The sequence below is a fragment of the Python bivittatus genome, unplaced genomic scaffold (assembly GCF_059951505.1).
Source record: "Python bivittatus isolate LINGU-HERP-01145 unplaced genomic scaffold, Pbiv_v1 ctg000840_np1212, whole genome shotgun sequence".
Taxonomy (NCBI): Eukaryota; Metazoa; Chordata; class Lepidosauria; order Squamata; family Pythonidae; genus Python; species Python bivittatus.
In genome coordinates this window covers 28,269,529-28,286,997 of record NW_028277113.1, presented here as the reverse complement: position 1 = coordinate 28,286,997, position 17,469 = coordinate 28,269,529, and the positions used below count along the sequence as shown (strand labels likewise).

The 17,469-nt window shown below is 38.5% G+C and overlaps 2 protein-coding genes across 8 annotated transcripts in view; both read right to left on the bottom strand.

The window, feature by feature from the left end:
* LOC103060058 (cadherin-19) overlaps positions 1 to 17,469 on the bottom strand; it is a 137,477-nt gene that overhangs the window by 61,674 nt on the left and 58,334 nt on the right. The window contains exon 2 of one of the 7 annotated variants that reach the window (XM_088130586.1): positions 3,673 to 3,784. The exons of the other annotated variants lie outside the window; for them this stretch is intronic. The gene's annotated coding sequence lies outside the window, so the exon portion shown is untranslated. The remainder of the gene's footprint in view (positions 1 to 3,672; positions 3,785 to 17,469) is intronic. 7 annotated transcript variants of the gene reach the window in all.
* LOC148213720 (uncharacterized) overlaps positions 1 to 17,469 on the bottom strand; it is a 293,222-nt gene that overhangs the window by 258,384 nt on the left and 17,369 nt on the right. The window lies entirely within an intron of this gene.

The window sequence follows — 17,469 nt, the reverse complement described above, 5'->3', positions numbered from 1 at the left end:
CTAATTTGTTTGCTACATGAGGTACATTTTTAACTGATGAGTTCCTCACTGGTGTGGTTCAATCTCCTAATGTTATTTTATCTGCATTGTTAGCCACCTTATGCACCATTTTTAAATGCAAATATCAGATAAATATTTGATGGATAAATATTTGCATAATATCACGTAAAGCAACACATTTTATGACTCATTTTAACCTTTTATAAATACTATCTTTTCAAGAGAATTAAAAGCAGAAGACACCCCCCCCCAACAAAACCCTTAAAGTGTTGGATGCCATAGACACAGTAGAAAAAGCTTATTGCAAATACCTCAGTTCATCTGAAAATTTCACAAGAATAGCTAATTCTCCAAGTACCCCAGAGACTTGAGATTAGCACACCTCAATCATAGCACAATAAGTATGGACTGTCTCTTCAAAAAATCTCCCCACTTTTTTCAAAAATTGTATCTGCCACTATGCACACACATGTACACACACAAAAACCAATTATTGTTAATGCCAACTTTAAAGTCCTGAAATTCTTACAAGTATTTGCTGGTGAAATCATTATCATGACTAATGCATTCCTCAAAACAGTAGGGTGGAAAAAGAGGATCATTTATATAGATCTTATGTCTGGAAAAATGGTCAGAACCCAACAATTCTAAGTTTATACTAGTTTTTGGCAGCAAAGATTCAAATCTCAGAAAAAGAAGCTTAACATATTTGATTATGTTTCTGACTAGGGAGCATTTATTCCTCTACACTGATTCATAAATAATTACTCTTATATGCAAATAACACTTGAACACAGTAAAATCTTATTTCAGCAAAATTGCAACTGGATAGAAGTGTACGTGTTTGCAATTTTCATTCAAAATAGGATATGGTGAAAATGTATTTATATTGTAATATTAAATAAAACTTAATTTGTTTCATTTAAATATTTGAATTCATTAACTCAAGAAATTTAAGCAAGAACTTTTAAAGATTATTGTCACAGGATCTGTGAAATGGATAAATCTAATCAACATCAATAAAAGTTTTTATTATTTTTAATTATTCTTGATAATGAGATGGGTGAAATTTTCAGTTTTGCTCAGTTGTTCTTTGTCCAAATTTTAGATTGTCCCATCCCATTTCTGCCTAGGTTTGATATTTAAACAAAACACACACACATTAAAAAAAACCAAAAAACATTTACTGTATGTGCTAATCTCTCTCTCTCTCTCTCTCTCTTTGAATTTTCCTACTTCAATTTCCAGGTGAGGAGTGGCAAGCTAGCATGTCTCTGAACAAGTGGAGATGACATTGCAGCCATGACCAAAGACTGGTGAGTAGACTGGTCCCATGGAAGCACTCCACATAAGGAGATGATGGGAGATTGCCCACTTGTGCTCCGGATGACTGCTCCTCATGAGTAGGCTGCAGCATAGCGGTTTCCTATAGGTTTGAGTGCTGGGAGATGGAGGGAAGCCATCACACTCTCTACCACAGTGCAGCCTTTTAAAGGACACTGGGTTCACTAACCTCACTTTCTAATCACTTTCAGAAATTACCTACTTAACTATCTTAAGCTTAATAGATATTTTCAAAACAACAAGTTTGCAAAGCCACCTAGTGAGTTTACCTTCATTTCAGAATAAAAGAAACATTAATTATAAGCTTAAGAATGTAGAGAATTTGAAATAAATGGCAAAAAGCTAAATAAGACTTTAATTTAAAAAAATGAATTAAGGGACTAGATGAATTTGGAATATTAGGGCTTTTGCTATAAGATTTTGGAAATAATTGTATAAAACAGCAGCTTCGTGGGAACTAAATTGCTTAGTCTACCTTAAGTCATAACAGAAATTCAATACTTTATGATTTCAGAAATTGGATACTAGAGGGGACTAAAAATTCCACACATAAAAGGAAAAAGGAAAGAGAGGGAGAGGGAGAGGGAGAGGGAGAGGGAGAGGGAGAGGGAGAGGGAGAGGGAGAGGGAGAGGGAGAGGGAGAGGGAGAAGGGGAAGGGGAAGGGGAAGGGGAAGGGGAAGGGGAAGGAGAAGGGGAGGGAGAGGGAGAGGGAGAGGGAGAGGGAGAGGGAGAGGGAGAGGGAGAGGGAGAGGGAGAGGCTTGCCTTTTGTCTTTGGTCAGTATTGAGACAAAATGACAGAAAATGGTATGACACTTGAAATGCTCCAGGAGATATTTGAAGAATGGGAACTGAAACTACTCCAGGAGATATTTGCAGAATTGGGCAAGTAGCTAGGTACTGGTTCAGCTATAGGCTTGGGAATTTGTATTAAGTCGTGTTCTCTTTCTGTACAAATAGATTTTTCCTAAGCTTAGTTGTACTGATTGCTGACATGAAATAAAGGCTTCATTTTATTTGTTCCAAGAACAGAGTGGCATCTAGGGTGTGTGTGTGTGTGTTTCCCCAGAGTTAACATAAGCATTCAAAATCACCTTTTTCCTGCATTTTCAGTTAGAATACATTATATACTTCAATTCACAATGTAAACAATCATGTGAACTTATCAAAAAGTTGTCTTCAAATGAATTAAACTCTTGAAGAACAGAACAGCTTAAACCCCCTTAATCAGAAAGGAGGAACACTTGGCAGGCTGCCCCAACCCAAATCTCACAAGTACATTTGTAGAAAACTCTAATAGTAAATCATCACCATCTCCCAAAAGGTTCTTCCAGAAGTGTCCCACGGACAGCCTTGGAACTGCTGAAATATCGACCATTTTTTCAACAAGCTTAGTGAAGGCTGGTTGGGGGTCTTCTGGGCTGTGTGGCCATGTTCTGGAAGTTTTGTTTCCTAACGTTTCTCCAGCATCTGTGATGGCTCTGCCCTCTGACGATGCCAGTCACAGATGCTGGCGAAACGTTAGGAAACAAAACTTCCAGAACACGGCCACACAGCCCGGAAGACCCACACCAGCCATTGTATGCCGGCCATGAAAGCCTTCAACAATACACAAGCTTAGTGAAGCTTCCCAACTGCTGGATATATCACCCTGATCCATCAAGTAGCCTTCCTAATCATTGATTTCTTAGAAAACCTCTTGCTTGAATTACAGCAAAGGAACACATTGCATTGAGAATATTATTGCCACATTGTATATACATTGCAGGAAGCATCTGTAATGTTTTAATATAGAGTTGCTTTCCATGATCTCACTGACACTAAAAATAAGTGAAGAACATCTAAGTATGACTAAAGTGTGGCCCTTGAGTGATCAACCTAATGTATTAAAATTGGTATTGCTATAGTATACAAACAAGCTCAAGATTTTACTCAAGTAGGAATTGCACAAAGTATAAAAGCTAGTTTGAAACATAAGTTGTTGTCATGCATATCCAGTTGTTCTTTTTGCTTTGCTTTCTTACCCTTCTGTTTAGGTTTATGTATAATGTCAACGTAAACTGTGGTGTTCCTTCTGTTCTACTCAATGTAGACACTACTATCACAATTCTCATTACCTCTTTTGGTTGCTTATCTTTCTGGAACCCCCTCCATGTTGCACATCTGAAGGGGAGGGAAAGAAATGGGGGAATGTGGTGGTAGATGTACTCCCCCCATACACATGTAAACTGCATTCACTACCAAACCTATGAGATGTCCCCCCACCCATATATGTTTGAACTGCTTAAAGTGCCCTTGTAAGGAAACATTCACAGAAAGCTGAACTGACCATGAGTGGTGACAGGGAGAAGACTCAGTCAGGAACCCGTGGCCCTGGTGGTAAACCAAACTGTTTCTATTCACTGACCATTTCTCAAAGATAGTATGGCTAGCATGCTGACCTAGTAGAAAGGGATAAATAATAAGGTCACACAGATGGGTTTATCTAAAATATTCCAACGTCATGCAGTGATTTCCACTGTATCTGCCTTTCCTTTGACTTGCCTTTGCAATGTAGTGTGCCAAAGGTATATAAGCTTTGGTTCTGTTTTTGCTCATAACCGCTCAGCAAAGTATCAAAGCTTTGCTGGGGTCCAGTATATTATTACTTGCATGCATGCAAATACAATTATGTTGTGTCTTCAAAGTGATTTGGTTGCTTTAGGTGAGCCAGGTTTTGGCCACAACAATAAAGTTGTACTCTGTCTGAACAAGGCAGGTACAAAATCTGGAAAAGTTCTTAAAGGGATCACAATTGATGGAATTGCAAATGATAAAGAATGTCTTTTTCCAGCTGGCTCACCTGTTCCTGGATAGGGATAAAAATGCAAAAAAGCCACGTACAGTTTAGGATCCAAATATCTGATACCTCTTTTCCCATACATATCTGCCAGTCAAGAAAGATCTAGTGGGAATACCCTTTAGTTTGTAAACACTGGTTTATGATCTAGCATTCTATGCATACCCAGCCAGTTATGACTTATTCACCAAGCTATATTTTATTTATCTCCTTATTTTACAATACTTGCATACTTCCTAGCTCATACAGTTTTGGGTAGTTTACAGTAATAACATTAAAAATAGAGAAATCGGTTATTTCATCCCCAAACTTAGTAATAAATACAAATAACAGTAACAAGGCACACCACACAGATGTCAACAGAAATCACAAAAAATGTCTGCCAAATGCCTGGTTAAATACTAGCAAAGCACAAGGCATCACACCAGAGGTAAGATGTTCTAGAGTATGGGGGCCACTATGATCTGATGCAGGGAAAAGACCCTAAGCCATCCTCTGTACATGGCTGGACACATTCCACTGGGATGGATGATCCCTGAAATACCTTGGAACCAAGTAATGTAGGACTGTAATGTCAAATCCAGTGTTTTGAACTGGGCTTAGAAACCTACTGGAAACCAATGAAGGAACCAGAGCGTATGTGTTCCATTATGGTAGAGATTTGTACCTGCTAGCATGCTGGACACTGCATTTTGTACCAATTGCAGTTTCTGGGTCATTATCAAAGGTAGCTCCATGTAGAGTGTTTTAGAATAATTTAATTGTGTAGTGATGAAGGCATGAGTTGCATTTGAGCTTTCTGGTCCAGATAGGGCTGCAATGGGTGTACCAGTCTTAACTGGGCAAAGGTCTCCTGCACACAGCTTAGATCTCCTGTTCCAGCAGGGGCTGAGGGTCCAGGAGGAACTTCAGCTGTGGACCTGCTGTTTCAAGAGAAGAGCACCTCATCCTTATTATTATAAGGGCCATGTATCAGCCCAGACATTTCTGGACAAGCAGCAACTCCACCTTTCTGGGATTATACTTGTGCTTCTTTCTACCCATTCAGATTCTCACGGTCCTCAGATATCAGGTTAAGATTTTCAAAGCATCTCAGGCTTGGCCTAGGATAGCATACAATTGATACCTACTGCATACCTCTTGCAGGGGCATGTGGAATAATTTGTTCAGCATCTATTGGACAAAATTACTCAAATTTGCTCAAGAGTTGGACATTGGCCTTGTTCCAGGTCCAGAGGAGATGCCTGGGGAGGAGTGTTGCCCAGTTATCTGGGATCAGTTTGAACCTGTTGGACCTTAGGAAGTGGACAGAGTCCTTAGGACTGGGAATTCAGCCACCTGCTCTTTAGATTCATGCCCTTCCTGGCTTATTAACATGGCCCAGGGGTGTCATGTGAGTGGGTTCTAGTGCTGGTGAACTCTTCCATGAATGAGGGGGTTGTTCCTTTACCTTTTAAGTAGGCCTTGGTTTGGCCCCTCCTCAAGAAGCTATTGCTGGACCTCACTATACTGCATAATTTTCATCCAGTATCTAACCTCTTTTTTGGGAAGGTGGTTGAGCAGGTGGTTATGCAGCAGCTTCAGAGGACCTTGGATGAATCAGATTATCTAGATCCCTTTCAGTAGGGATTCCATGGAATGGAAATGGCATCAGTCATGCTATTGGATGATCTCTGATGAGAGCAGGATGGGTGTTGTGCATCAATCCTTGCTCTATTTGACTTCTCTGTGGCTTTCAATAACATTGATCATGGCATCCTTCTGGATTGGCTTAGAGGATTGGGGGTGGGCAGCACTGTGTTGTGCTGGTTCACCTCCTTTCTTCAGGGTCGGTTCCAGTCAATGGTGATTGGGGAGGAATGATACTGCCCCCAGTCTTTATTATGCGGGGTGCTACAGGGTTTGGTGCTTTCTCCACTCCCATTCAACAACTACATGAGGCCACTGAGTGAGATCATCCATCGCTATCGGGTGAGGTATTATCAAACGCAACTATACATCTTTGCCCTGGTGAATTAAGAGATGCTGTGGATGTCTTATCCCCGTGTCTGGAGGCTGTGAAGGTCTGAATGGGGAACAACATGCTTCAGCTGAACACTGGCAAGACTGAGTGGCTTTGGGTTTTGGGTCCTGCTGGTTCCAGGACTATGCCATCTTTGGTGCTAGATGGGGTTGTATGGCCCCAGACAGACCCAGTGCACAATCTGGGGGTCCTCCTAGAGTAGAGCAGGTGGCAGTCATGGCTAAGAGGGCCTTTGCACAACTTCGTGTTGTGTATTAGTTGCACCTGTTCCTGTATTGGAGGGCTCTGCTCACAGTCACTCATGTGAGCAGAGCCCCCCAATACAGGAATAAATCATCCATCACTTCCAATTGGATTACTCTAATGAGCTCTACATAGGACTATCCTTGAAGAGTATCTGGAAGCTTCAGCTGGTGCAAAATGCAGTGGCACAGGCACTTATCTGTGCTTCTAGGATAGCTCATGTTACACCTCTGCTCTGCTAGCTGCATGGTTTGGCAGTCTGCTTCAGGGTCCAATTCAGGGTGCTGGTTTTGACCTTTCATACATGGGACAGGGTTATTTAAGGGACCACCTCTCCCTGATTACTTCTGCTCATCCCATCAGATCCAGCAAGAGAGACATGCTACGGGTCCCATCAGTCAGGGAACTACATTTGGTGGGCCCCAGGAGTCGGGCCTTCTCTGCCATGGTGTCTGCTTATGGAACATTCTGTCCCCCAAAGTGAGGTCATCTTCATCCCTACTTATTTTCCAGAATTCCCTCAAGACCTGGCTATGTCATCTGGCCTGGGGATCTCAGGGGGTTGGTGAAATCTTGAAGTGGCTAGTTTGCTGATTTTTTAAACACTTTTTAATTTGACTGCTTTTGACATGTTTATTGTTTTTATATTTTTTGCTGTACACTGCCCAGAGTCACTTCTTGTGAGATGGGTGGCCATGTAACTTTGATAAATAAATAAACCAAAGAATAACCATGAACCACCCAGAGCCACATATGTGAGATGGGCAGCTGCAAATAAGTAAATAAATAATATAAATAAATAAATAAACAAATATAAATAAATAAATAACCTCTCCTAGCAACCTCATGTTGCTATTAAACAGCAGAGGGAAAAGGCTGAACCCTGGGGATTTGACTGCTTCTCTTCTACTACTACTTATTGGAACTGTTCACCAAGGTAGGAGTGGAACTACCATAAATCAGTGCCTCAGATTTATAAACCCTACCTTTGTCTGGCAAGATATCATGGTTGATTGATCAAAATTTCTGAGAAATCTAAGAGCCCCTCCCCCCAAAATGTTTACCTACTCTCTAACTCCTAACAAAGGTCACCCACCAGAGTAATCTTATGCTTTCATCCCATGCCCATCATCTGACTGAGAAGTATAGTGGTAAATCTTAAATTTCCCATATATGTGGCTTTGCTGATTTTAAATCAGCATTCGACTTAATTTCAAGATCTGTTTTGGGGAAAAGCTGTATAAACTGTATTCCACAAAACTCATTATCATATCAGATCTATATTATGGCCTTAGACAGAGTTGCATTTTGTTCCTTCCCTGCTCAAACTATATATGTAATGGTATATGGGAATGACCTTGGGAGACTGGGCCCAGAGATCCTGCCTAGGGTATAGTCAGATAAGCAACAGCATAGTCCACAGCTGGATAATGGGTGGGCAAGAGGCTCAAAAGAGACCCTACCTAATCTCTCTGGGTGTAAAGGAGACACCGGGAGAATTGTACTTTCCAACTTGCAAGATTCTGTTAATATAGCTTTATAATAAAGTAGAATTAGCCCATTTGGTCATGTTTCCTGTCTGGTTCACCTGGAAGGCTGACAATATATGAACTTATTTGCAATTACACTTAGATTCAAACTTCCACCTTCCAAAAATAGCAGATGTGAACTTCTCCTTTTGCTGCAGGGAGATGATGCAGATATTCTGAGGACTCCAGTTGACCTTAGACAAGCCTTCAGAAGCTTAGTACAATACTGTAGGGAAAACTAGCTGGTAATTAATTATCAGAAGTGATGGCTTTGGCCAATAAACCAAAGAAGCTGAATTGAGTAATAGAAGGGCACGAAACTGAGCAGATGAGGAATTTTAAATGCCTTGGGGTACTATATCAGGATTCACTGTCATGGAAAGCACACATGAACTTTCTGGTTCTAGTGCTCAAAGACCCTTTTCAGCAATTCTAAAATTTTTCTGTTGGAAAGGCAGAAAATACATTCCTACATCTTTGAAATAATTTGCCACTATATCTCAGTTGCTCTATGGCTCCACAGATAAGTCCTTACCCTAATTACAAGTAACTGGGGAAAAAATCCAAACCAAGTTCCTAAAAGCAGAGTTTCAAGCATTTAAATGGGTATCAATGCAGCTTAGAGATGATGGACCGGATAAGCGAAGACTGAGGTAAAAGTATGCCTGTTAATATTTAATTATTGGATTAAATACATTGGGAAACTCTCATAATATGGCCTGTCTATAGATTTTATACATGTTTTAGAATTCAACTGAGCTAAGAAAATATCAGAGAAAGATTTTTAGACATCAAATACTAAAATGAAACTACTCTGAACTCCAAGCACATCAGACAACAACCACAGATGGCAACTGGCTAGTTATAGAACATCATTTACTTTACCATTCCAACTATTGCTTTTAGAGTCCGGTTTAGCATCTTATTCTCAGCAATTTTATACAGGAAATTTAATAAAGCCCATGATTTGCCAAACCTGTCCCTGTGACTCTGGTGCTGTTGAGCCCATCCTTTATGTGATGCTTTACATGATATTTTATAATGACAGCAGAAGTTTCATATTTCTTTAAGTATTACACGTCCCAGCTCAGTCTGATGAATTTTATGTTAACTTTCTTTTATCAGATGCAAAAACTTTTATTAGACATAATGTCAGAAAACTTTGCATAGCAGCTGTCAATATCCATACACAAATGACCTTGAATTCTATTGAAGAATAAACACATATGGGTCTCTTTAGGCAAATTTTACATTTTTTTGGTGTTTAAATGTAATTTTATTTTTGTTTGCTTATGATAGATGGATTGATGATAGAATTGATGGATGGATGGATGGATTGGGTGACTGGAAAGGATCCAAATAATTTACTTCCTTTAGGAATCGATGTTAATGTCATCATCATCACCTTATCAACAACTCTTTCCAGAAAGTGAAGGTTAGAGATAGGGCAAGATGGCTAGAACAAGAGATGTCTTCTTCAAAAAAGAGTTGATCTCAATCTTCCTCAAAGAAGCATTTACTACCTCTCAGATCTATCTATTCGCATTTCCTCTTGTTGCCTGAAGGAGTATAAAGGTCATGGATCAGTCCACAGATGACTAAGCTCCTGCTACTGAGTGTCCTATCCACTTCATCAAGGTCAGATAACATCACCAGAGGCTACTCCATTATCACATTAAATTTGTCCAACTGTCATCTAAGTGAATAGGAAACTTTTTAGCTGCAAAGAACTTCACAAACAGTGCACCAGAACATTGCCCTATGTACTGCTACCAAAAAGGAAATGAGCTATCCTCAAAAAGGCTGCTGAAGATAAGTCTGTGAATGCAATAAGCATGGAAACTAAGCTTGGTCCACCACTCATATTGCCGCAGTGTAAGCCTAAACATGAGCATACACGTGTGATTAGTCACACTCATTTTTTCTTTTTTGGGAACCATTGGTCTAAGGGTCTTTTCACCCACTTCAGGACCCCAGGATCAGCAACTGAGAAAAGGCCACTCAGGAGCAATTTTATTCAATTCTCTGGCTGCCTCTGAATTCCATAGGATGGCAGATATGTGCTGCCATTGCCTTCCAGGTCACTGGAAAATTCCCCAAGCACAGTCAGGAAATCAACTTGGCCCATCATGCACTTGTGGTGAATGATTCAAGTAGGTCTTCCACTCCTGCAGAGATTAGGAATGAACATATGTAGCTTGTTCATCTGGTATGTATGACTGCCCACTCTACAAATGACTATGTACAGCAAACAATAAATTAAAATAAAAATAAAAATATCAACAAAAAGGCAAAACCCATCATGTTTGGAGTAGCACACACGTACATATCAACAACCTCCAAAACAGGCTCACATCTTCCTAGCCCAAAGCCTAGGGGAAAAGCTAATGTTTCAATCCCTAATGCAAGGCTTGACCATAAGGGATTAAAAGTAGCATAAGCATAGCAAAGGACTGATGATAATTAGCTTAGTAAATATGTGAACCCAGCCAATAATATGTTAATATAACAGTACCCTCAGTACATTCCCTAACTAAATCATTCCTGCAATACAGCTGAAGTCTTTAAGCTGGACAAATTTTTATACCAAGCCCGGTGATTAGGAATTTTCTTAATGTTAATTATAATTGCTTTAGTTCCAAATCAAGGCATTTTGACTTCAGGAAGTTATAGCAACACAGTCTCATAGACTTCTCCTGAGTGCTAATGCAGTTATTAAATGCTGGAAGGAAGCCAGAATTCAATTGTACCTTGGTACTACTTCATCATTATTCATGATTTAATCAGGATACTGAATATGGTTTACATCCTTATTCAGATTTACTTATACATGCATTATATGCTTGCTATTAGGATTGCTTCCTGACATGAAAATTTTCAACTAAGATTATTCAGAAGTGTGCAGTGGTGCTGTCTGAATGTTTTTCTATCATTCACATTACTTACAAATAAAGAATTACCCCTTTATAATTAGTCCGACTAAAGCAGAAAAGTGTAGAAAGATTGAAAGAAATTGGGATAAGACCAGATATAATGTAGATATCTTTTTGCTCAAGAAAAGACATTCTAATCTTTTCTTGAATTCAGTCTATTGGCATGAAACAAATACAAGAAAGGCTAGAGAGATGCAGGCCGACAGGAATAGGAAGGTGCTTGTAGTTTGAGGTCATTATGGTTACTCATAAAATGTGTATGATGAAGACTGAAAGCAGACACTTTGTGAAAGCTCAGTGAATCTGGGTATGAAACCATCTCAAACTGATAGTGCTAGACCAAGCCACTTTTATTAGTTAATTCAAAAATATTACATTCATTTGAAAAAGGAATGTAATATTTTGATATTCTCAAGGAAGGGGAGATCATGTAAATCTTTATGAAGTTGAAGACTGTCATGCCTTTTAATCATATAACACTGCTGGAAGTTCCAAATTCAAGTTTACTGTAGTTATAGTTTTCAAATTCTAATGTGATACAATTAATTTAATATTTCATAATACAAACCAAGGAGGGATCGATCGGGATACATGACATCATGACACATGGGGTGGAACAAGCACCTGATGCACCCAATTGTGTGGCAATAAAGACCTTTTGTTTGATGTTATGCCACTGGATCAAGAACACAGCAAACAAATTATGAATTATGATGAGATCACTTACGACTAGTCCCTACTCTGAAACCCAATCTATTTTCAAAAAAGAAAGTCCCTTGGGAACAGAGAACTGGAAGGATTCAATATGATGCTAAAATTTCTTGTCCCTCGCAGTCCTCAATATATTCATACTAGAGTACATGCTATTATTATTGTAGTAAAGCTGACTCATAAAATAACAATAAGCTGAATGAACAAAAACCCAGTTTATTAAACAGTTGTATACATGCCTAATTGCACATCAGACCAATTGTATTCAGTGGATTTACTTCCAGGTAACTGTGTTTATATATGATTACTGTTTTGAGATATTTTTTGTCTAAACAGTAATTAAACTACAGATAGTGGGAGATTGATTTTATCCATGTGATTATGAACATGGATATAATCTCTTTATTGTCTTTTACATATCTTCCTTTTAAAAAAATAACCTCAGTATATTTCACTCTAGCCAGCTCGGTAGCTCATTAATCTCCAGCCAAGCATTAGTCAGTTACTTATCAATAACCAAAAGGATTAGAGTTTATTTTACAGTTTTGTTTCCAACATTATTCTTAATCTCCCCTCCCCAGTGTAGTGATTTTTTTAAAGGATTGGATTCTAATAGATCCATGTCTAAATAAGATTATAGAGTTATTATATCCTAAAGAGATTTCAGACTTGAAAAAGGTTAACATTCTGATTGTTTTCTATTAGCTCACATACTAGTTCATGTTTGACAGCCAATCAAGAAGTCAAGATGGATAAATTGTAAACGGTTTATGTCCATTATCATCATATCCTTCTGACAGGCTGGAGAACACAAGTGTGCTTTTTCAATTATTATTGCTTTATGATTATAATGAACCAATCATTCCCCCAAGAATTTCCAATCAGAAGATATGCTCACTTCTGGGAATGTTAAGAAGGAGCTGGAAAGCAAGGATATATGCAGGGATACAATGGGACAGCTTCTATTAACTTTGAATGCTGAAGAGATGTGGTACTTCACTCAGCTCCAGTTCATAAATATCAGTATGGGAGACCAAATAAATGAGAAAGTGCTACAACGGAGGGGAAAATCTGTTGAAAAACACATCAGTGCACCATGAAATCTGCCATTTCTTTTGAAGCATTCTCCACTCATATGTTGAAATGTGCACAATACAATTCAGTCTGTATTATACTGGTTGAAAGGAAAGGGTCAAAACCAAATAATAGAAATGATGCACTTTCTCTCCATTCACACCAATGACTATCCTTGGGCATAACATGTAGAGATAAGACAAGTGGAAACAGATTTAGAAGAGCAAGTTACTTCTTTGATGAAGAATTGATAGAAATAGGCACTATCATATTGTCTGGAAAGAGAAGAAACAAAGGGAAAGTTCTGTAAAGTGTAGTTCAGGCTGTAGACTAAGAAAGGGATGTGAGAAGTGTAACATGCCTTCCCCTTCAAAATAAACAAATAAAGAAACATAATGGATTGCCATTGGCAAAGAGATTAAAAAGGAAGAGGAATGTTCCTCTTGGATGAACATTAATAGATCCAAATAAAAGAGCCTCAGATAACTAAATCCATGGAAATGGTATTAGAACTGACTTACTTTTACTTACTCTTTTCAAATCACTGATCAACTCCATCGGTGAAGGTTTAACAGGTGCAGAGTGCACAGTGCACATAGCCAGATTAGCGTCTATGCTTCTAGATCATAAGCTAGCTATATAGCATCAGCTATGTTGGCTGCCTGCTTATTTCCAACCCCCAGTTGAAGCTGTTGATCTTGACACTTTCATCATTTGGAACCAAGGACCCACTGAAATTCATATCAGCCTCCTCCAACATTATGATCAAGCCCTGATCAGAAGTTTATTAAAGACAATTGTTAAATGGACAGACATAGGGAAAGAGTCTTTTTAGTGGTTGCTCCGTGTTCATGGGAATGTAGGATAGTGATGAACAGTGTTTTTTTTTAATTAAATACACCTCCAATTTTTAAAAAAAAGAATGTTAAATGTGTACACATTTGGTAACAAATATAGAAGAGTTTATATTTATGGCCTTTCCAGGTGCTATCCAGAAGCTTTGTATTATCTAATAACATTTTAAAGAGAGCCCTTTCTTCTGCTGCTGTTGTCCACATCACCATTATGCAGAGGGCAGAATTCATGCTGGTTATACTTTCTGTTCTTTGTTATAAATGTGTGTGTTCTTTTGATCATTCTGAATTAAATAAAGTCTTTCAGTCTGACATTCTGTATAAACCAGTGAACCAGTTTACTGTTTCTAGTACACATTGCCCTTGGGCCTCTGGCCAGACACTTTGATGAACCATTCCCTTTACATTTGGTATAAATAAGCAAGGCATTTTACTATGTCATACCCATCTTGGCCTGTTTTTTTTTCCCCTCCCCACAAGCACTTTTTTCTCACATACATATTTTAACTTCCTCTGCTACTTATGCATAGACACATACACACATGCAGATGTGTGGGAGTTTTAATTTTGTTTTACAAAGGCTAACAGATATGGACTGCAAAAGTTCCTAAGATAATTAGATGGTGGGCAGTATTTGTACCGTTTCAGAGCAAATAAAACAGTTGGGCAAAAAGTGAGTCTGCCTGAAGGTAGAGGTAGATAGAGGGCAAACCTTAACAACTTCAGACCATCTGGCATAATTACAGACAACTAGGCCCCCAACCTCTATAACAAAGCCTAACACATTGTAGCAAAGGGGGGGGGGAGCCATTGCAGTGTAATCATGATTTGTTAATTATGTTTTTAGAGAACTCTAGAAGATGTGGTTTTTTAAACACCTCATTATGCTTTTTTGTGTTTTAATCATGACTTAGGCTTAAATAACATAGCTTTAAGATACTTTATACAGGAGGTTACAAAGCATGACTGAACAAAAATAAAATATCATCAAAGGATTCCAATTAAAATAACATTTGATTTTCAGAGAATAAGCTTAAATTGAGTTGAATGCTGATGTAGTTTTGATACAATATAGATTCACCCCTGAATGTATTAAAAAAAAATCTATCATCTATCTATCCATCCATCTATCCATCCATCCATCCATCCCTCTATCAACATTTACCTTAGTCTATGAACAGAAAGGGAAATGAAAATATTAGAATGCTTAGCATTTAAAATTAAAATTATATGCCTCTACATAGTAACAATTGAAGTGTTAGAATACAACAAGGGAGATCCAGGCAGCTTCCACATGTGTCCTTCCCACAATGTGTTTTATTTATTTTTTGTGTTTTATTTCTTCACCAGACCCAACAAGCACAGTGAGGTGAAAAATGAAGATGAGGACAGGGCAACAGCTACCCAATTTCTAGTGCTCCCCTGGTAATCAGCTAAAAGGAGAGTTACCCTGTTCATTGGAGGACTGTGATGGTCTGAAAATGATGATGTCAGTATGGGGGGCAAAGCTGGTGAGGCAAACTTCAATTTTAGAAGTTCCCTCAATTTTAAATTCCTATAGAGCTGTGAAAAACATTTGATAGGCATAGGCCAGTCTTTCTTAGCTATAAGATTTCACAGGATTGCAATGGGAAAGGGGAAAGCACAGTTTGTGCCATTTTGAACTTCTTGGAGAAAAGCCAGGCTACAAACGTTATAATAAAATAAATGCATTAAAAAATAACTGTTGCATATTAATTCAGCAAAATAGCCCAGAAGTATAGACTAATCCTATACTGATATTTTTTCAAATCTTCAAATAATTCATTAACCAAGTAGCTAGGAGCAGCCAGCCTTTGCAAATAACATGCATACTCTGCAGGTTGTACAGTTCAAATATTTTAAAACTATGCCCAATAACCCTCTTGGAAGAGGAAAACTAACAAGGTGGGCAAAAAAAGAGAGAACATGAAACACTGAAGCTAGTGGCCAACTATGCATTTCATACGCAGCCTGGCCAATTACTGTGTCAGGTAAAACCAATCTGCCATCAAACAACAACCATCTAACTCAGTGTTGTCCAAACTTGGCCACTTTAAGATGAGTGGACTTCAACTCCCAGAATTCCCCAGCCAGCCATGCTGGCTGGGGAATTCTGGGAGTTGAAGTCCACTCATCTTAAAGTGCCCAGGTCTGGACAACACTGATCTAACTATTTGCATCTCTAAGGGTTTTTCACAATGGCAGAAAGGAAAAACCAAAAAAAAAAAAAAAAATCCAGTCAAATTTAGATTCAGGTACAAGTATAGCAAGCTATCACACCTCCTCCCATCACATTTAGTATAGCAATAGATTTGCATTCAAATGCCAGATTATCATTAACAGCTGGCATACCTGACCATTTTGTAAAATGTCATGCAGAGATAAACTGTGCTGATTGCTCAATTTCCTATTTGTAATGAAAATAGATGCCTTTGGAGTAAGGAAAGTGATGGTGCATGTAAACAACACACCCCATGGCAAGATTAAAGTAAGATTAGATAAACATGTAAAATAAAACTCTTTAAAGATTAGCCAAATTAAAAATGCCACAATGTCTTGCTGGAGATGGCCAAAATTGTGGTCCTAACCATATTTATTAGGAAATAAACTGTACTAGAGACAGTGGAACTTGCTTCATTGTAAGCCTGCAATGGGTATGTTTGGGGCAATATAGCAAAATACTACAAGATTCAAGTGACTCTTTCTTACTCTGATGAGTAAAGGACCATACTGTGAGAATAACCTTGAGAAACAGGAGGAAGAGCCACAACAATGGTCCGATAAGGGAAATCTGAATCCAAAGCAGGAATGGGGATGGAGGTAACATCTCAAAACTGACCCTCCCTAGTTCTCTGAACCTTAAAGGCAGAGGAAGGTGGAAACGCTTTCAGACTTGCGAGATTCTGTTACTGTAACCTTACAGTAAAAGTAGTATTAGTGTTCATAGTGCTGATTTCCTGATCTAGACTGCCTCAAAGGTTAACACATACCTACACTGCAAATTTCCCTGGTGCTTCTTCCCATTATAACCCAACATCACTGTCCTCAATTTTTTTTCCTCCTATTATAAAATTATATTATTTTATCTGAAAATAAAAAGGAAGAGGAGGGAGAAATGGAATGAAGAAACAGACCTTTCAAAAATGTAAATGTTGACTTAACTATGGGGATGGAGGAAAATGAACAAATAACTAGCATATGCAGTCAATATTACTACTGGCCATATATTTGATGGTGATGTGATGCCTTCTGTATATAGAATAACTTCTATAGCCAGGGGAAAAAAAAAGAACATAAGCTTATCCCACCTTATGTTTCTGCTCAACACAGAGCTGACAGGAGATGTGAGCAGACCTGTATCTTAGTGCTTGAAAACCATAGATAGGAGGTGTGAATTCTCCTCACGCTTGTTTGCAAAGGCACAAAGGATCATATGAACACCCTTACAATGGTATCAATCATATAGAGCTAGTTTACACATTCTGCTCATTTGCCTTCTTTACTTTTGATTGTTAAATGCTTGATGCTGTGAGTGACACTATGAAAAGACATCTGTAGAAAACATTGCACTAAAAATTGTGTAGGACAATAGAAACTCTATCCGAGGGCCTATTATTAAACCCTATTAGATAATTCATTATTCACAGATCCTCAAAGCACAGAGGTTGGGAGTAGCATGCATCAACCCAATTTATTATTTTTAATTTGAACAACTGAAGAGGCATTCTTCTTGCAGTGTTCTACACAGAGAGATTCTCAAAAGATATCTGGTGTACAACAGGATGTTGCTTTTCATGGATCTACATAAGAATGAAAGAGTCCTGTTGGATCAGACTGATGTCTATCTAGCCCAGGGTTCTGTTTCATGAAATGTCAAACCAGATGCAACCTAGAAATTC